The 18020-nt window shown below is 49.9% G+C and overlaps 1 pseudogene; it reads right to left on the bottom strand.

Annotated features, from left to right (window-relative positions):
* Window positions 1-1945: 1945 nt before the first annotated feature.
* Window positions 1946-2671, bottom strand: LOC101520521 (26S proteasome non-ATPase regulatory subunit 9-like; annotated as a pseudogene).
* Between the last annotated feature and the right edge of the window lie 15349 nt (window positions 2672-18020).

Raw genomic sequence — 18020 nt, forward strand, 5'->3', positions numbered from 1 at the left:
GGTTCCCGGCTTCGGATTGGTGCAGCACCAGCCGTTGCGGCTCACTTGGGGAGTGAATCATCGGACGGAAGATCTTCCTCAATGTCTCTCCTCCTCTTGTTATATCTGATTTTGTAATAAAAATAAATAAATAAATTTTAAAAAAAGTCTTAAAAAAATAAATAAATGCCCAACATACTTTGTGTGCTATTTTCAATGGATAGATCAAAAATCTGAAAAAATCACACGTTGCACTTCTCTTTTAAATTTTTTATTCATTTGGTTGATTTATTTGAAAGGTAGAGGGCTTGGCACAATGACTCAATGGGTAAATCCTCAACTTGCAAGTGCCAGGATCCCATATGGGTGCTAGTTTGTGTCCTGGCTGCTCTACTTCCAATTCAGCTCCCTGCTTGTGGCCTGGGAAGACAATAGAATGGCCCAAGTCCTTGGGCCGCTGCATCTGAATGGGAGACCAGGAAGAAGCTCCTGGCTCCTGGCTCCTTGCTTCAGATTGGCTCAGCTCTGGCCATTGTGGCTATTTGGGAAGTGAGCCAGTGGGTGAAAGATCTTTCTCTTTGTTTCTCCTTCTCTTCATAAAATTCTGTTTTTTAATATAAATAATTAACAACAACAACAACAACAAAAAGTAGAGATGGGCCCGGCGGCGTGGCCTAGCACCTAAAGTCCTCGCCTTGAATGCGCCAGCATCCCATATGGGTGTCAGTTTGTATCCCGGCAGCTCCTCTTCCCATCCAGCTCCCTGCTTGTGGCCTGGGAAAGCAGTCGAGGATGGCCCAGTGCTTTGGGACCCTGCACCCGCGTGGGAGACCTGGAAGAAGTTCCTGGCTCCTGGCTTTGGATCGGCATAGCATCGGCCGTTGTGGTCGCTTGGGGAGTGAATCATCGGACGGAAGATCTTCCTCTCTGTCTGTCCTCCTCTGTATATATCTGACTTTGTAATGAAAATAAATAAATCTTTAAAAAGATGCAGAGAGACAGAAACAGACACATCCCCCATCCTCTGGTTCAGCCTCCAAATGCCCCCAAAAGCTGGTACAGGCCAGGCTGAACCAGGAGTCAGAAACCCATTCCAGAGCCCGGCACGATGGCCTAGCGGCTAAAGGCCTCACCTTGAATGTGCCGGGATCTCATAGGTGCCGGTTCTAATCCTGGCAGCTCCACTTCCCACCCAGCTCCCTGTTTGTGGCCTGGGAAAGCAGTCAAGGACGGCCCAAGGCCTTGGGACACTACACCCACATGGGAGACTCAGAAGAAGCTCCCAGCTTTAGCTCAGCTCAGCTATGCTTGTTTTGGCTAAGAGCTTTCTCCCTGTCTCTTTTTCTCTCTCTATAAAATCTCTGCCATTTTGTTGTTGTTGTTTTTCATGGCAGAACTGCTGTTTATTTGGGGAAAAAAAAATCCTAACGGGCCCGGCGGCGTGGCCTAGCAGCTAAAGTCCTTGCCTTGAAAGCTCCGGGATCCCATATGGACGCCGGTTCTAATCCTGGCAGCTCCACTTCCCATCCAGCTCCCTGCTTGTGGCCTGGGAAAGCAGTCGAGGACGGCCCAATGCCTTGGGACCCTGCACCCGCGTGGGAGACCCGGAAGAGGTTCCAGGTTCCTGGCTTCGGATTGGCACGCATCGGCCCGTTGCGGCTCACTTGGGGAGTGAATCATCGGATGGAAGATCTTCCTCTCTGTCTCTCCTCCTCTCTGTATATCTGGCTGTAATAAAATGAATAAATCTTTAAAAAAAAAAATCCTAACAGAATCAAGTTGTATCAGCATCTGCCAGGATAACTCCCACAATCCAGAAAATTCCCATTCAGGGCCACAGCCTCATTGGCCAAAGATGCTAAGCACGACTCAAGAACAATACCTGCATCCACAAAGATCCCACAGGGAGGTCGCAGTGTGGCCCCGCCTCCACCAGCAGGCATCCAAGCCCTTGTAGTTTGTCACACTCCTGGAGAGAAGATGAAGACATCCACATTGGACCCAAGTCCAGGGCATGGAAGTGGCTGTCCCGCTGCACCAAGAACGGTCATGTCTGCAGAAGGGCCATGTTGCAGCCCAGCAGGCCTCTCCCAGTCCAGCGCTTCGGGACGAGTCTGAGCTGGTGTCTCTGTCCTTGGCGGAGTACTGTCACAGCCAGGGGCTTCATCTCACTGTGCTGCACCACACTGCTGATGTGACGCAGTGACTGCAAGCTCTGGGCGCTCACAGAGCCGAACTCCAGATTCTCACCATCCATTCACAGACCCGCAGTGCTGGCTGGGGAGCCAGGGCTGACGCCGTTCACTCTGGCAAAGGCCTCAGACGGACTGTGGCTCTCGGGGTAACCCAGCTTGTGGCTCATGGCCTCTTGCTGGGCCTCAGCCACGTCCTGAGCCTGCTTCTCCTTGCTGTGAGCGTGCAGCTGGTGCAAGGCCTCCTCCACTTGCTTCATCACTGCTTTGTGATCATTCTGCAAGCAGATGATGTGCCTCACGGTGCAGACTTGGTACAGGTCTACATGGGCCGGGGGTAGCCCTCGCAGTCCAGCCCAGCTCGTCCATTCCAACTCCTCTTTGCCCTCCAGCATGTCCTAGTAGGCCTTGCCTTGCGCCTCAAGCTCCTGGATGTCACGGATGGTGTCAGCAAGGGCCTGCGGGGCCTCCTCACTCAATGTCGCCTCCTTGTCTGACATCTGGACCCTCACCCCAGGATCCTGAGATGTGCGGCGCCCTGCTACCGGGCTACCGGACGCCAGCAGGCACAGGCCAAAATTTGCCTTTTTAATAAAAATAAATAAATAGCGGGCCTGGCACAGTGGCCTAGCGGCTAAAGTCCTCGCCTTGAATGCCCCGGGATCCTATATGGGCGCCAGTTCGAATCCTGGCAGCTCCACTTCCCATCCAGCTCCCTGCTTGTGGCCTGGGAAGGCAGTCAAGGATGGCCCAAAGCTTGGGATTCTGCACCCGCGTGGGAGACCCAGAGGAGGTTCCTGGTTGAGGTCACTTGGGGAGTGAATCATCAGGCGGAAGATCTTCCTCTCTGTTTCTCCTCCTCTGTATAAATCTGACTTTGTAATAAAAATACGTAAATCTTTTTTAAAAAAATAGGGCCTCAGGACGGGACATCTCATGCCTGGATCCCAGATGCCAGCCACCACGTGCATGTGGTGAGCTGTCCCTGGGCAGCCAGTGTGCCAGTGCTGCCTGCTGGCTGCCCAGCTGGGAAGCTCTGGGGTTTTGGTTCTTTGAATCGCTGCTTAGGTAGCTCCAGGTTGAACCCACTGTGCTTTTGTAATGTGAATCAATCCTAACAATTCCCAATGACAGTAACTCTTCCTCTGAAGAACTTGTAATTACTTAACAATGCTGAGCACCGAACACCAGTTCATGCAAAAGCTAAGGCTTGGGGCTTGTCCAGCAGGATCATATCCTATTACCTGACATGATGATGGATCAGCAGAGGGGTCACATTAGGCAGGGCCATAACATTAACTAACATTCGAGAACCATATCTGGGGGTAGATTCTATGGGGGATGTGTGGGCCAAACCCTGTGGAAATTCTAGCCCCACTGTTAGCTCAAGAGTTGGGATGGTGATGGACTAAGCTAGATGTGATCAAGGAGCTTGCCATCAATCACAGGTAAAGGAACCTGCAACAGTCTGGACTGGTCAAGGCAGCAGCACCCGAATGTGCATCCTGAATAGGGTGTGGGGTGGGCCGGGCTGCAATGTTCAGCAGCTCATACAAGGCCAAATGGAAGGCCAGATTGCGCCGGGCACTGGCCTAAAACCCAATGACATGTATGAGAACTGGGTCTGGGAGTGGCTCAAGTGGAGGAACTTGGGAAACTCTCCTGGCAAGTCATAGCTCCTGCTGGTGAACATGGGTCCAGACCTGGGGATCAGACAAGCTGGGCAAAGTAGCTCCAACAGAGCTGCCTAATGTGTGAATTGGTAATGGAACGGGATGTTGGCAGGACTGAGCAAACCTTAGCCTAAAAGCAAAACTAGAAACCAGAATGGAGCACAGGTCATGCCGAGCTAGGCTCTTGTACCTACTGGTCTGCATGAGCCAGGGACACTAAGCCACAGTGTCTAAGGCAGAGGCCAGGACAAGTGAGGGACTGAGCCAAGCTGAGTCAGAACAACCACTGGCATGCGCGTGATCTAGGGCTGGGAACAGGCCTGGTTGGGGAGCTAAGGGGACACCCTAACTGAGTTGAGGTTCCCACCAATGGGCGCATGGGCTGGAATGGGGGCTGAGTTCTGATCAGGACACGGTTGTAGTCTCCCTTGGCACAAATGTGAACTGGGACTGGACGCACCAAGCCGGGCCAGACTCCAACACCGTCTGGTGTCCTGGAGGACCAGCGTAGATGTGGGACAGACAAGGCTAGGTCTCAACCCCTACTGAGCCATGTGTGAGCTGTATGTGGGTATGGACGAGCTGTTGCTGGGCTGCAACATCCAACAAGAGCCAGTTTGGGTTAAAGGCCAGTCAGGAAAAGCCACTGTCCCTGCTAGGACAGGAGGTGAACTCAGTAGGGCTGGCCCATGCACCCCCCTGGTATGCGCAAAATCTGGCATTGGGAAGCGGTTCTGATGGAGGAGCCTGGGCAACTCCTCTGGCAGGACACAGACCCGGCAGGTAAGCGCAAGAAGCATGATAGGAAACAGCCCAGAATAGGCCATGGAAAGTTTCCCACTGGCACACATTCAGCATGGGTTAGGGGCAGACCAGGCTGAATCAGTTCGTGTCATCCACTGGCAAATCCAAGCAACAGAACAGAGTGTGGGTTGAGCCAGGTTCAGTCGCGACAAAAACCAGTGCACAATATGGAATGCCAAGGTGAGGTGACCTGTACCGGACGGATGTGACCGCAACACCCAACCAGCACGCTTGAGAACCAAGAAGGGAGGGGACAGAGCCGGCAGGGGGAGTAAGGGGCGGTTCCCTTGCCGGACAGCTACTCCCACTGGAGAGCGTGGGCTGGGATGAGGGCAGACCAGACTAAGCAGGGCTACAACACCTGTGCGCCTCATGTGGACTAGATCAGGCAAAAGCCAGGCTGGGTGAGGATTATTCCTACTGGTGCAAACAAAATTAGAGTGGGTGAGGGTTGTTTGGGCTTAGCTGCAGTATCAGCTGGCAGAAGCTGGCACTGGGGGCTAATTCTGTCAAGTGAAACCATAGAGCCACCTGGAGAGTGCATAATCTGGGAGTGAGAGAGACCTGGGAGGGAAATAGTGGGCTCCTTCCTCTTGGGTTACCACTACCACAGGAGGGCACGAAAACTAGGACAGGGGCTGTGGGGGGTTCCGCTAGACAGAGAGGCACTCAACAACATCCATGAGGGCTGGATAATTGAGCTGGTTAGATGGAACTAAGCTTTAATACCCATCGACATGTACGAGAGCCAAATGGGATGTGGGACAAACTGGACTTGTCTGCTACACATACGGGCAAACCAGGGTAGGGGGCAGGCCTGGTAGGGGTTACTATGGGTTGCTCTAACTAGGCTGCAGCTCCCACTGGTTGATGTGAGGGCCGAGTATGTGCTGGGCAGAAGCAGGCTGGACTGTGACACCCATTGGTTCCAGTGGAAGTCGGGACTGAAAACAGAACCAACCCAGCAATTGTAACCACCAGCTGATTGGGGCGATGGACTGTGCCGGGCCCTGTGCTTGCTAGAACATACAAGAATCTGGTCTGGGAACACCTCAGACGGGGTTTCTTTGGGGATCTCCCCAGTCAAAATGGCGGACTCAGAACCCTAGCCAGGAAAAGACAGAAGAACGAACAAGTCAATCAATCACCTCAGCTATATGTTGGCAGTGAAATACTGGGCAAATGGAGACTCTATGATGGACTATGTCAATCAGTGGATTTTTCAACGACCTCATCGTGCTTGGAGTGGTGCGATTGGCAGCGATTCATAACTGGTGAACTATCAAAACCACTTGAGCAAGTATCTCAGAGCATGCCCCACATCCGGGACCTTGGATGGATGGGAAACTGGGTGGGGCTTCTCCCTCAATATCCCCCTTTACCTCAGATACATGAAGGAAACAATATGGAGGGCCTGGCACAGTGGCCTAGCAACTAAAGTCCTCACCTTGAACACGCTGGGATCCCATATGGGCGCCGGTTCTAATCCCGGCTGCTCCACTTCCCATCCAGCTCCCTGCTTGTGGCCTGAGAAAGCAGTCGAGGATGGCCCAATGCTTTGGGACCCTGCACCCACGTGGGAGACCTGGAAGAAGTTCCTGGCTCCTGGCTTCGGATTGACACAACACCGGCTGTTGCAGTCACTTGGGGAGGGAATCAGTGAACAGAAGATCTTCCTCTTTATCTCTCCTCCTCTCTGTATATCTGACTTTGTAATAAAAATAAATAAATCTTTTAAAAAAGAAAGAAACAATATGGAAATAATAGTCTTACCCATTTTCCTATAGCCCTTGAACCTTTTTACCCTAATTAACTATGTAAAGATTGCCAAAAATATAATAAAAAACAAAAACAAACAAACAAAAAATCTTCAGAAAAAAAAGAGAATTGTTCCAGTGAATTTCCAGCATCAAGCTTGGGGGGAACTACCTCACAGCCTTTTGGTTAAAATCAAGTATAACAAATTTAGAGGCAAATTTTCTACAAAAGGCTGTCAGTTACCAATCTCCTCAGATACTGAAAGCTGTTAAGACCCACCCATTCATAATTTCATATCATGCCCACTGGCTGCTCCCAGTTTCAATCTCTCATAGCACAATAATCAAATTATCAGGAAAAGTGGACTACCATGGTCAAGGTTGTTGCAGAGTGTACACAAATCCAACAGGGCAGCAGTCACAGTACAGCTTTCTGTAACAAGCGATTCTGTTAAATAACATGGGAGTGGAAGCAACTGGCAATGTGTAAGACAAACTAACTGCAGGACTGCAACTCCAAACCGCGGCTTAGTGCACTTTGTATTGTAGAACTCAAGAATTCACCCACCTCTGCAGGGCTAGGCTAACACCCACATCAGTCAAACCTCCCATAGCTTAACAACCCACTAATTTCTGAGTTTATCTCCTTACATTTTTTTTTTTATTGGAAAGTCAGATATACAGAGAGGACAGAAAGATCATCTGACCGTGGTCACAATGGCTGGAGCTAAGCAGATCCAAAGCCAGGAGCCAGGAGCTTCTTCCAGGTCTCCCACATGGGTACAGGGTCCCAAAGCTTTGGGCCATCCTCAACTGCTTTCCCAGGCCACAAGCAGGGAGCTGGATGGGAAGTGAGGCTGCCAGGACACAAACCAGCACCCATATGGGATCCCAGCATCTGCAAGGCGAGGACTTCAGCCCCTAGGCCACTGTGCTAGACCCCATCTCTTTAAATTTTAAAATTTATCTATTTGAAATGCAGCAGAGAGAGTGGGAGAAGGACATATATACAGAGAACTTCTTTTTATTGGTTTACTTACCAGCAGGCCACAAAGCCAGGGCCTGGAAGCTTCGTCCTGGACTCCCATGTGGACATAGGGACCCAAGGACTTGGATCTTGCTCTGCTGCCTTCCCAGGTACATTAGCAGGGATTCTGATCATGGTGACACAACCTGTCTTCTCAATGGTCCCTGCCTACTGTCTTATAAAATCCAGAGGAATATTTTTAGTTCTTTAGTATTTCTAAAAACATTCTTTCAAACAGATTTATTTTGCTAATTTATAAGGCAGAGTTGGGCCTGGCACAGTGGCCTAGCGGCTAAAGTCCTCGCCTTGAACGCCCTGGGATCCCATATGGGCATAGGTTCTAATCCCGGCAGTTCCTCTTCCCATCCAGCTCCCTGCTTGTGGCCTGGGAAAGCAGTCGAGGATGGCCCAAAGCTTTGGAATCCTGCACCCCTGTGGGAGACCTGGAGGAGGTTCCTGGCTCCTGGCCAGGAACCTCCTGGCTTTGGATCGGCACAGTACCGGCCATTGTGGTCACTTGGGCAGTGAATCATCAGACAGAAGATCTTCCTCTCTGTCTCTCCTCCTCTCTGTATATCTGACCTTGTAATGATAATAATAAAAATCTTAAAAAAAAAAAAAAGGCAGAATTACAGGCCCAGCATAGTAGCCTAGCAGCTAAAGTCCTCACCTTGAACATGTAGAGATTCTCTATGGTCACCGGTTCTAATCCTGGCAGCCCCGCTTTCCATCCAGCTCCCTGCTTGTGGCCTGGGAAAGCAGTTGAGGATGGCCCAATGCCTTGGGACCCTGCACCCGTGGGTAGAAGACCCAGAAGAGGTTCCGGGCTCCTAGCTTCAGATCAGCTCAGCTCCAGCCATTGCGGTCACTTGGGGAGTGAATCATCGACGGAAGACCTTCCTCTCTGTCTCTCCTCCTCTCTGAATATCTGACTTTGCAATAAAAATAAATAAGCCTTTAAAAAAAGTTACAGAGAAGGAGAAACAGAGAGAAATCTCCTGTCTGCGATTTACTTCCAAAATGGCTGTAAGAACCAGGCGGACAAGATGAAGCCAGGAGGCCAGCGCTCCATCCAGGTGCCGCATGTTGGCGGCAGAGTCCCAAATTTTTGGTTCATCTCTGGCTGCTTTCCTAGGTGCATGAGTAGGAACCTGGACTGGAAGTAAAACAGCTGACTGCAGGTAATGCTCCCATGGGATGCCAACGACTTAACCCACTGTGTCATACACCAGTCCCTAGGTACATTTTTTTTTGAAAGATTTATTTATTTTTATAGCAAAGTCAGATATACAAAGAGGAGGAGAGACAGAAAGAAAGATCTTCCATCCGATGGTTCACTCCCTAAGTGATCAAAACAGCCAGTACTGCGCCAATCCGAAGCCAGGAGCCAGGAACCTCTTCCAGGTCTCCCATGCGGGTGCAAGGTCCCAAGGCTTTAGGCCGTCCTCAACTGCTTTCCCAGGCCACAGGCAGGGAGCTGGATGGGAAGCGAGACTGCCAGGATTAGAACTGGTACCCATATGGGATCCTGACGTGTTCAAGGTGAGGACTTTAGCCACTAGGCTATTGTGCTGGGCCCAGAATAATTTTTTTTAAATAGTTATTTTTATTGAAAAGGCATATTTTACAGAAAGAGAAGAAAGAAGTCCTTCCATCCATTAGTTTATTCCCCAAATGGCTGCAATAACCAGAACTGCGCTAATGTGAAGCCAGGAGCTAGTTCTGGTTTCTTGTGTGGGCGACAGGGGCCAAAGCACTTAGGCCATCTCTGTTGTTTTTCTGGGCTGTTGCAGGGAGCTGGATCAGAAGTGGAGCAGCCAGGACTCTACCAGGCCTCATGTTGGATGTTGGCCATTTCACAGAGTGGCTTAATCTACTGCATCACAAATCCCCTAAACAATGGAACGAGATGCTCCCTTCGTCACACGTAGTAGGTAACTGTCCATCCGCTTAATCCTAAACATGTAACGATTTGCCCCTCCAAGTTACTATGCATTCTCTGTTCTTTTTTTTTTTTTTTTGTTAAAGATTTATTTTATTTTTATTACGAAGTCAGATATACTGAGAGGAGGAGAGACAGAGAGGAAGTGGAGCTGCTGGGATTAGAACCAGCAGCCATATGGGATCAAGGCGAGGACCTCAGCCACTGGGCCACACTGCCAAGCCCTCTCTGTTCTTCTAATCATGACATCAACATAATCTATGCAACAATGTGCAGGGGAATTTGACATTCCCAAATCCTTGCAAGTACTGGGCTATGTATTCTTGGAATAGTTTCTGGAATATATACTCTTTACTTTGCCAGAGAAACGCAAGTTGGGCTTATTTATCTGCTGATTTAGAGGTATTAGTGTTGTATCAGTGTTGTAAAAACTCCTGTTACACACCAGGATTGTGACTGACGTGTGTTTCCCTGTATAGGTAGTGATCTCTTCCGTGATTCCTCTTTTTTTAAAAAAAGCTTATTTTTATTGGAAAGGTAGATCAGACTTACGAAGAGAAAGAGAGATAGAAAAAGAGATCATCCATCCACTCCCTAATGGCCACAATGACTGGAGCTTAGCTGATCCAAAGCTGGGAGATTGCCCCTGGATTTGCACCTACCTAGCCCATATGGGAGGCCACAGGCACCATGTCCCTGGGAGAACCTGTGGCAAAAGTCTCAACTAACAGAGACCCCCAACATGGCATGCTCACTGCGCATGCAGCTGCAGCAAGAGCCATGAGCAGTCTCTCTTCTCTGCTTCTTTAGCAAACAGTGCTAGAACTTCTTTTGTAAACAACTCTGGGAAGTCAAATGTTACATTCATCCTGCCTTTCAGCAGGTAACAGGTTTGCCCTGAGACACAGTTTTCTGTGATTCCTGACCTTTAACTTCATTGGAGGGTCCAAAGAGATAGACATACCTACTAGCCTGACACAGTGTTGTTTGTCGGTACAAGTACTGTCAGGACTGCCCTTCTGCCTGCCCCCTTTTCCTAACCTATATAAGCTGGTGACTTCTCTAAAATAAATGGACGTCCTTCACCACCAGTTTGTCTCTAGTGTTTCTGCTACAGAAGGCACAAGGTCACTATTGCCTCACCCCTTGATGGTGTCAGGGCCTGCTGGACAGAAGACCCTCGAAACCAAAGCCAGGAGCTTGCTCTGGGTCTCCCATGTGGATCCAGGGCCCCAAGGCTTTGGGCTATCTCCTACTACCATTGAGGATTTAGCCACTGGTCCATCATAGCAGGCCCTATGAGTGTGTGTTTGTGTGTTTTAATATTTATTTATTTTACTTGGAAGTTAGAGTGAGATAGGAAGAAACAGAGGTGGACTTTGATCTGCTGGTTTGCTCCAAATGGCTGCAATGACCAGAGCTGGGCTTGTCTGAAGCCAGGAGCTAGCAGCTGCTTCCTGGCCTCCCCCTTGGGCACAGCGGCCCAAGGTCTTGGCCCCATTCTCTGCTGCTTTCCACGTTGTGAATAGGTAGTGGGATTGGAAGTGCAGCCCTAGGGGCTTTAACTGGTACACACGTGGGATGCTGCAGGCAGAGGATTAGTTTGATAATACACTGTGCTAGCTCATCTTCTGTAATTTGTTTGATAAGGAGTATTGTAGGGGGGCTGACACAGTGGCTCAATAGGCTAATCCTCCACTTGTAAGGACCAGCATTCCATATGGGCACTGGTTTGTGTTTGACGGCTCCACTTCCAATCCAGTTCCCTACTGATGGCCTGGGAAAACAGCAGAGGATAGCCAAAGAACTTGGGCCTTTGCATCCATGGGAGAGACCCAGAAGAAGCTCCTGGTTCCCAGCTTTGGACCAGTCCAGCTCTGATCATAGCAAATCATTTACGGAACAGCAGATGAAAGATTTTTCTGTTTCTTCTCTCTGTTAATTTGCCTTTCATATAACAAAAAAGTCTTTCAGAAAGAGGTTATTATAGGATTGGCACTGTGGCAATATGGGTTAAGCTGCCACTGGAAACACCAGTATCCTATAGCAGAGTTCCTGTTTGAGTCCTGGCTGATCTACTTCCAATTCAGTCTTTAGCCAATGCACCTGGAATGACCTGGATGACTCAAGAGCCTGGTCCTCTGTTATCCACGTGAGAGATCTGTGTGGCGTTCCTGGCCCCAGGCTTTGGCTTCTCCCAGTCCTCACCGTCGTGGACATCTGGGGAGTAACTCACAGATGGAAGTATTTCTCTGTCTCTGTCTTGGGCTGGACTAGGCTGTCATGACATCACGAGTGAGCAGCTTCGTGCAGGTCTCCCATGTGGTGGCAGGTGCCTCAGCACTGTTCCGTCACCTCTGCCTCCCAGGTGCCTTATCCAGGAGCCAGATGGGAAGCACACGGGGCTTGACTTGGCACTCCAGTACAGCAGGGTTAGCCTGCTCTGGCAGGACACCTGCCCTGTCTTTTTTGTTCAGACTCCATCTTCCTTCTGGCCTCACCAGTGACTTGCAGGGCTTAGGTAGGCCTTGTTGTTGTTTTCCTTTTCTACTGCAATAAAAATGGCTGTGACCTCTTCATCTTGGAAGACAATTTCCATGTTAGCAATCACTCAGTAATTTAGGAAGGCCCATATGGATACTTTTTAAAATTAAACGCTAATATATTTCATTTCATTGGTACTGGCTCATCTAATTATGTCCTGGGTCCTTTGCGCTAGAGAAAGCTGGACTCTTCCCCTCTCGGTGGTGGGCCCAGGGATGGAAGATTCACTTCTGACCTGCTTGTCTGCTCAGGAGTGATAGCAGAAGCACGTTCCAGGTACCAGAGCAGCAGTAGGACCAGGACTCAAGGTGGGATGATGTAACAAAAAGCCGGGTGGGGTGGGGCTGACACCTGCCTGGAACGAACAGCCTCAACCCCGCCTCCACTTCCCAGGCTAGCTGAGACAGTCAGCCTTTCTCACCTCTATGTGGAAGGTGATAATTATTCTTGCCGTCTGGCTTTCTTGGAGCCGAGGGTTCAAAGCACCAAGTCTGGAACTGGTGTAGACAAAATGCGGTTTCCTCGTGGCTTGTCAAACGTCTGCCAGCTGAAAGGATGCGATGGGGGAGCTGCACACCCGGTGCGGAAGCATCAGCTCCTGCCCGAAGCTCAGGCAGCCCCCAGCCTGACCCACCCTGACCAGGCCTGCTGGGCGTGCAGCTGCTGTCCTTCTCCGACTGGCCTGATGTGCTCCTAGTGTGGCTTCTCTGGCTTTCCCTGGGCCTCCTGAAGCCGCTCCTGGGATACAGGCCGGGTTCCTCTTCCTCGTGTTGGCCTTGACCGTCCCCTAGTGGCCATTTGTCCTCTGGCACCAGGGGTGCAATGGAATTAGGATTGGTGAACAGGACCCAGCCCTTCCTCAGTTCTTGTTCTCCCTAGCCATGTGCAGTCCACTCCCTGCATCACATTTTCAGCCCACAATTCCCACTGAACTCCATACTGGTTCCTACTGTCTCTTGCCCTCACCCGCACTAGACGGTCTAACAGTTAACACAAATGAGCCCCTTCTAGAATCTCCTTCTCCCACAACCCTACCTACCTACATGAAACAACTTCCAAACACAAAGTCCAGAGCTTGAGGCCAGCATTGTAGCAAGTTAAGCTGCCCTGCTTCTCATCCAGATCTCTGCTAATGTTCCTGGGAAAACAGCCAAAGAGGGCCCAAGTGCTTGGGTCCCTGCATCCATGTGGGAGACCCGGAACAAGCTACTGGCTCTTGGTTTCAACCAGGCCCAGCCCCAGCCGTTGAGGACATTTGGGGATTGAACCAGCACATGGAAGATCTTTCCCTCTGTCTCTCCTTCTCTCCATTAATCTGATCTGCCTTTCCAATAGAAAATAAGTAAGTGAGTAAGTAAGTAAATACATCTTTTAAAAATGTCTAGAATCTGGGCCCGGCGGCGTGGCCTAGCAGCTAAAGTCCTCACCTTGAACGCCCCGGGATCCCATGTGGGCGCCAGTTCTAATCCCGGCAGCTCCGCTTCCCATCCAGCTTCCTGCTTGTGGCCTGGGAAGGCAGTCAAGGACAGCCCAAAGCTTTGGGACCCTGCACCCGTGAGGGAGACCCGGAAGAGGTTCCAGGTTCCCAGCTTCGGATCGGCGCAGCACTGCCTGTTGCGGTCACTTGGGGAGTGAATCATTGGACAGAAGATTTTCCTCTCTATCTCTCCTCCTCTCTGTATATCTGACTTTGTAATAAAATAAATAAATCTTAAAATAAAAAAGTCTGGAATCTGAGTCCTTCTCACTACCCTGGCCCAGGTCACCCTCATTTCCACATTTATTACCCGCAGAGCCTCCTGGTTAACGCAGTGACTTCTGGTCTTGCTTCGGTTGGGGAAGAAGACCCAGTCGTTACTATGAGCCCTAGAGCCCTGCACTCTCTCCCTGTCATCAGGACCTTTGCACCTGCTAATCCAAGTTTGTTCCCTGGAATGTTCTTCGTCAGATATCTGCCAGGCTGGCACTCTCACAGACCTTCACTCCCCACAAGGCTTCGTGGGTCATTCTGTAGAAGGGCTCCTCTGATCTCTCCCGTCTGCCCACCTGGCTTTATGGCTTTTCCCTCCCTGGTATCTGTCATGGTTTATTACAGCGAACATTCAATTTGTTTATCTGCCATTGAAACCTAAGTTCTATAAGGTTAGAGGGGGTGTGTGTGTGTTTTCTTTCCGAAAATATCTCCAGTGCTTTGTGCTGAAGTCAGTGATTCTTGAACAAGGAATTTCTGGGCTTTAACTTTAACCCTTTCACTAACCCAGATAAGATAATTTGGAATTCCACCCCCCCCCCCGCCTTTGTAAATGAGGAAACTCTGGCACAGAGGAGCTGAGTCACTTGCCCAGGTGTCACACAGCTAGGATGGGTGGCCTGGGGGGATGTTCTACCACCAGATGTGTTTACTATCAGCGCCTCATCATTGAAGCAAAGCTCTTTAGAGGGACCCCTTTGCATGGTAACTGTGACAGTTATGTGTGAGCAAGTGAGTAACAAGAGCTGACATCATGGTGAGCGGGCTAAGCCAACTGTTTGTAACATTAACATCGGCAACCAGTTCAAGTCCTGGCCATTTGACTTCTGATCCAGCTCCCTGCTAATGTGCCTGGAAAGGCAGACAAGGATGGCTCAAGTGCTTGGGTCCCTGTACCTACATGGGAGACCTGGAAGAAGCTCCAGGCTTCTGGCTTTGGCCTGATCCAGCTCTGGCCATTGTGGCCATCTGTGAAATGAACTAGCAGATAGAAGATCTCTGTTTCTCTGTCTTTTCCTTTCTCTCTATATCATGTGTGCAAACAAATAAGTAAATCCTCAAAAAGAAAGAAAGAAAGAATGCATGTGGCAGGCTCCTAGCCAGGGACCAGCACATTGTTAACACTCACAAAGTAGGCCTCAGATACAGGAACAGGTGTACAAGGTGCTTGTCCCTGCTTGTGAAAGGTGGGACCTTGAAGTGGTAGGGAACCGGCGTACCTCTAAGTGCCAGGGCTGCTGCCCCTGCTGTTCCATGCCATGAGTCTCTCCCAAAGCCTGCTCCCACAGTGAGCTCCTCTGTGGCTGCGACGGGCCTAGGCCCCTGCTTGCATGTGGTTAGGACATGGTCAGCCTGGCTCTGATGCAGCCCTCAGGGCCAGCTCACAAACGCCCTGCTCCGGGAAGCCTTTCCTGACTTCCCACACCCACTTCCTGTCCATGGTACAGTTGGGGTTGCAATTGATCAAAGGACTGGTTTTGTTTGTTTAGTCTGTAGCCCCTACCAGACTGGGAGCTCTCCACAAGGGCTAGGCTTTGTGGCTCAGGAGGTATAAGTCATTTCAAAGGATGAAATGATGAACACAACATCAACTGAAAAGTATGTACTTAGGGCTAGGACAATGGCTCAATTGGCTAATCCTCTGTCTGCAAGTGTTGACATCCCGCTTGGGTGCCGGTTCATGTCCTGGCAGCTCCACTTCCCATCCAGCTCCCTGCTTGTGGCCTGGGAAAGCAGTTGAGGATGGCTCAAAGCCTTGAGATATTGCACCTGCATGGGAGAGCCAGAAGAAGCTCCTGACTCCTGGCTTCGGATCGGCTCAACTCCAGCTGTTGTGGCCATTTGGGGAAGTGAACCAGCATATGGAAGATCTTCCTCTCTGTCTCTCCTCTTCTCTGTACATCCACCTTTCCAATAAAAAAATAAAATAAATCTTAAAAAAAAAAAGCAAATAATGAATACATCATTTCTTTTTTAAAAAAAGATTTATTTTTTAATTGGAAAGGCAGATTTCTACAGAGAAGGAGAGATGAGAGAGGAAGATCTTCCATCTGATGGTTCATTCCCCAAGTGATCGCAATGGCTGGAGCTGTGCCAATCCGTAGCCAGGAGCCAGGAGCTCTTCTGGGTCTCCCACGCAGGTGCAGGGTCCCAAGGCTTTGGGCCATCCTCCACTTCTTTTTTTTTTTTTTAAAGATCCGTTCATTTTTTATTACAGCCAGATATACAGAGAGGAGGAGAGACAGAGAGGAAGATCTTCCATTTGATGATTCACTCCCCAAGTGAGTCGCAACGGGCCAGTGCACGCCGATCTGAAGCCGGGAACCTGGAACCTCTTCCGGGTCTCCCACATGGGTGCAGGGTCCCAATGCATTGGGCTGTCCTCGACTGCTTTCCCAGGCCACAAGCAGGGAGCTGGATGGGAAGTGGAGCTGCCGGGATTAGAACTGGCGCCCACATGGGATCCCGGGGCGCTCAAGGCAAGGACTTTAGTCGCTAGGCCACGCCACCGGGCCCCGCCATCGTATTTTTTAAAGATTGATTTATTTTGGGGCTGGCACTGTGGCTCCACAGGCTAATCCTCCACTTCCAAGTGCTGGCATTCTATATTGGTGCTAGTTCATGCCCTGGCTGCTCTACTTCTAGTTCAACTCTCTGCTTATGGCCTGAAAAAAAGCACTTGAGGATAGTCCCAAGTCCTTGGGACCCTGCACCCATGTAGGAGACTTGGCTCCTGGCTTCAGATTGGTTGAGCTCCGGCTGTTGCAGTCATTTGGGCAGTGAACCAGTGGGTATAAGATCTTTCTAGAGATTTTGTTTATTTATTTATGTATTTAGGAAAGTTAGATTTTACAGAGAGAAGGAGAGACAGAGAGAAAGATCTTCCATCAGCTGATTCACTCACCAAGAGGCTACAACGACTGGAGCTGAGCCGATCCGAAGCTAGGAGCCAGGAGCGAGGACGTTAGCTGCTAGGCTATTGTGCCGGGCTCCTAACAATTTTTAAAAAAAGATTTATTTATTTTTATTGGAAAGGCAGATCTGATTTATGGAGAGAAGGAGAGGCAGAGAGAGATCTTCCATTTGCTAGTTCACTCTCCAGATGGCCACAACAGCTGGAATTGAGTCAATGTCAAGCCAGGAACCCCCAGGTCTCCCCCAAAGGGTGCCGGGTCCCAAAGCTTTGGCTCATCCTCCTTTGCATTCCCAGACTATAAGCAAGGAGCTGGTTGGGAAGTGGAGCAGCCAGGACACGACCGGCACACATATGTGATCCCGGCCGTTGAAAGGTGAGGATTTAGCCATTAAGTCATCATGCCGGAAACATAATAAATTCTTAAAAGAAGAAAATTACATTTTGTGGCTCAAGTAACAGGGTTCTTGCTTCCCACATCGAAGGTCTAGGTTAAGTTTCTGGGCTTTGATGTAGCCCAGCCCCTAATCATTATGGCATTTGGGGAGTGAACTGGCAGAAGGCTCTTTTTATCTCTTAAATAAATAAGCAAAGATTTATATACAAAATTCATCACATAACTGTTCCTAAATATTTAGTTCAGTGTTGTTAAGCATTCGTATTATTGCACTACTGAGCTCTACAACTTTCAAATGGTGAAAGTGTGACTGTGACAGGTGTGTTAAAGTGCTGCTTGGGACACCAGAGGGCTTGGGTTCAAGTCCTGTGCTTCCAGTCTAACTTCCTGCACCCTGGGAGGCAGCATTCAGTGGCTCAGGGACTCGGTTCCACGCTAACCACACGGGACACCTGGTTCCTAGTGGCTGGCGGGCCTGTCTCAGTCCTGGCTGTTTGCAGGTATCTGGGGGTGAATCAGCAGTTGGAACAGCTCTGTGACTCTTTCAAAAAAAAAAAAAAAAAAAAGAAAAACATACCATGTTCCATATTGGAGTCGCGTGTTCAAATTCTGGCCGTTGCATATCCTGCCCCTCTTCCTGCTAATTCACCTCATGGGAGCATTGATGGCTCGGAACTTGCCCTGTCACCCACATGGAACACTCAGATTGAGTGCCAGATCTTTGGCTTTAATAAGCCTTGGCTAGGGCCCGGCGGCGTGGCCTAGCGGCTAAAGTCCTCACCTTGAATGCCCCGGGATCCCATATGGGCGCCGGTTCTAATCCCGGCAGCTCCACTTCCCATCCAGCTCCCTGCTTGTGGCCTGGGAAAGCAGTTGAAGACGGCCCAATGCATTGGGACCCTGCACCCGCATGGGAGACCTGGAAGAAGATCCTGGCTCCCGGCTTCGGATCAGAGCAGAACCGGCCGCTGCGCTCACTTGGGGAGTGAATCATCAAATGGAAGATCTTCCTCTCTGTCTCCCCTCCTCTCTGTATATCTG

The sequence above is a fragment of the Ochotona princeps genome, chromosome 2, assembly GCF_030435755.1.
Source record: "Ochotona princeps isolate mOchPri1 chromosome 2, mOchPri1.hap1, whole genome shotgun sequence".
Taxonomy (NCBI): Eukaryota; Metazoa; Chordata; class Mammalia; order Lagomorpha; family Ochotonidae; genus Ochotona; species Ochotona princeps.